Here is a 3454-nt window from a genome sequence, read left to right as displayed (position 1 = left end):
GGCTGCGGCGGCGCTGGTGGCGCGGCTGGCGATGTGGGGGAGAGGCGGCGGCGGGTGGCATTTATAAAGAGGGGGGGTGCGGGTGGCTTGAGGGAGGTGCTGGTGGCGGCGGAGTCCGGGCGGGACACGGCGGCGGCGCGGCTCGGGACTCCGTCCCTAGTCGGAGCGGGAGGCGGTGCGGGGTGCGGGGCGCGGGGCGCTGGGCCGTTGGCCCAGTCGGGCGACGCGTTTTTTTAAAATAAATTTCGCCAAAAAGGGAAAATCCTAAATAGATATATAAAAAATTTAAAGAAAATCCAAAAACAATTTTCACCATCTAAATAAAATATTTAGAACAAAGTGAACATTTTTCTGGCCTAAAGTGCAATTTTAAGAAAATGCATATTTTCTAATTCAAATAAAATAGCAATAAAATCAAAATAAAATTATTTATTTGATTTTAATATTTTTATCCAATATTTCTTTTATTTTGGAGAAGTCATATTTTCTCCTCTCTTTTATTTTTAATATTGGAAATATTTTTTCGGAGGGAAAAATTATTAAAACCAAAATGATCCTCTTTTCAAATTTGAGAAAACTTCAAATATGAAAATAAATGAAATCCCTAACTCTCTCCGTAGGTCCTTGAGTTGCTTAAGATTTCTAGGATCACAACCAAATGCAAATAAAAATATGATATGCATATGATGACCTATGTATAACATTCCAAATGGAAAATTTGGGATGTTACAGACCTACCCCCTTAAGATGAATCTCGCCCTTGAGATTCGGGTTGGCTAGAAAATAGGTGTGGGTGGTCTTTCCGTAGGTCTTCCTCTCGTTCCCAGGTGGCTTCATCCTCGGTATGGTGGCTCCACTGAACTTTGCAAAATTTGATAACCTTGCTGCGCGTAACTCGGCTGGCAAACTCCAGAATCTTGACAGGTTTCTCCTCATAGGTCAGATCACTGTCCAACTGAATTGCTTCCAGGGGCACTGTATCTCTCAGAGGAATATCGGCCATCTCTGCATGGCACTTCTTCAACTGGGAAACGTGAAACTCATCGTGAACTCCTGACAGTCCTTCGGGTAACTCCAACTTGTAGGCCACTTCTCCCATACGCTCCAAAACTCGGTATGGTCCTACAATCCTCGGGGCTAACTTTCCCTTGACTCCAAATCATTTAACTCCTCGCAGAGGTGATACACGAAGATATGCTCTGTCTCCGATTTCATAGATTACCTCCTTGCGTTTTGAGTCTGCATAACTCTTCTGCCTGGACTGAGCTACCTTCAGTCTGTCACGAATCAACTTGACCTTCTCTTCTGACTCTTTGATCAGATCTGGTCCAAACAACTGACGGTCTCCAACTTCATCCCACATCAACAGTGTCCTGCACCTTCTTCCATACAAGTCTTTGAACGGGGCCATCTTCAAACTGGCTTGATAACTGTTGTTGTATGAGAACTCCGCGTACGGCAAATTATCATCCCAACTAGATCCATAATCTAGCGCACAAGCTCTCAACATGTCCTCCAGAATCTGATTTACTCTCTCAGTCTATCCATCTGTCCGCGGATGAAAAGCTGTACTGAACTCTAGCCTGGTACCCAAAGTCTGATGCAATTGATGCCAAAACTTTGAAGTGACCTGTGTTCCTCTATCTGATACGATGGTCCTCGAAACTCCATGCAGACATACAATCCTGGTCATATATATCTTGGCCAACTGCACACTCGTATAGGTGGTTTTCACTGGGATAAAGTGAGCCATTTGGTCAGACGATCCACTACTACCCAAATAGAATCATATCCCGATCGGGTCCTGGGTAATCCGGTGATAAAATCCATGCCAAGCTTGTCCCACTTCCATTCGGGTATCGGCATAGGCTGCAGCAATCCTGCTGGCTTCTGATGTTCTGCCTTCACTCTCTGACATACATCACATACAGCTACATACTCGGCGATATCCTTCTTCATACCTGTCCACCAGAAACGCTCCTTCAAATCCAAATACATCTTGGTGTTTCCGGGGTGTATCGAGTATGGCGAGTCATGGGCTTCCTGAAGTATTAACTTCCTGATCTCCGCGTTATTGGGTACATAAACACGGTCCTCAAACCATAAAGTGTCGTGTTCATCCTCACGAAAACCTTTGGCTTTTCCTTCATTCATCTTCTCCTTTATCTCAGCAATCTCCTTACCATCCTTCTAAGCTTCTCGAATCCTTCCCAATAACGTTGACTGAACCTCCATTGCTGCAACAAAACCTGGAGGAACTATCTCCAAATGAAGCTCCCTGAGATCTTCGGCTAACTCCTTTGGTAATCCTCCGCTTACGAGGGTATTGACATAACTTTTCCGACTCAAAGCGTCTGCTACGACATTGGCCTTGCCTGGATGATAGTGGAGTTTCATATCGTAATCCTTTATAAGCTCCAACCATCTCCTTTGCCTGAGATTCAGCTCCTTCTGTGTGAAAATGTACTTCAAACTCTTGTGATCCGTGTACACATCACAACGGTTTCCAATAAGAAAATGTCTCCAAGTCTTGAGTGCATGAACTACAGCTGCTAACTCCAAATCATGTGTGGCATAATTCAACTCATGCGGTTGAAGCTGACGTGAGGCATATGAAACAACTCTTCCATCTTGCATAAGTACACCTCCAAGTCCTAAACGAGAAGCGTCACAATACACTTGGAAATCTTTGCGTATATCCGGCAGAATCAGTACCGGGGCTGTAACCAAACGTTTCTTCAACTCCTGAAAACTTGCCTCACATTCATCTGTCCATTTGAACTTGGTGTCCTTCTTCAACAACTCCGTCATGGATTTCGCAATCTTGGAAAAATTCTCAATGAATCTCCGATAATATCCCGCGAGTCCTAGAAAACTGCGGATCTCTCCTACTGAGGTGGGTGCCAACCATTCAGTGACTGACTGGACCTTGGTAGGGTCTACTACTATACCTTCTCCTGATATAACATGTCCAAGAAATCCAACTTCCTTCAACTGAAACTCACACTTGCTGAACTTGGCATATAACTGGTGCTCCCTGAGCTTCTCGAGAACTAAACGCAAATGCTCCTTGTGTTCCTCTTCATTCTTCGAGTATACCAAAATATCATCAATGAACACCACAACAAACTTATCCAAGAACTCCATGAACACCTTATTCATCATACTCATGAAATAGGCAGGGGTATTAGTCAATCCAAATGACATAACCGTGTACTCATATAGCCCATACCTTGTAGTGAAAGCTGTCTTAGGTATATCCTGTCCTCGAATCTTCAGCTGGTGGTATCCTGATCGCAGATCGATCTTGGAGAATACTTTAGCTCCTTGCAGCTGGTCAAACAAATCATTGATCATCGGTAGTGGGTACTTGTTCTTGATCGTCACTTCATTCAACGCACGATAATCAACAACCATTCTCAAAGATCCATCCTTCTTCTCAACTAAGAGCATT

The sequence above is a fragment of the Triticum aestivum genome, chromosome 7D (assembly GCF_018294505.1).
Source record: "Triticum aestivum cultivar Chinese Spring chromosome 7D, IWGSC CS RefSeq v2.1, whole genome shotgun sequence".
Classification (NCBI taxonomy): Eukaryota; Viridiplantae; Streptophyta; class Magnoliopsida; order Poales; family Poaceae; genus Triticum; species Triticum aestivum.
The sequence above is the reverse complement of the archived record's forward strand: the minus strand, read 5'-3'. Positions refer to the sequence as shown.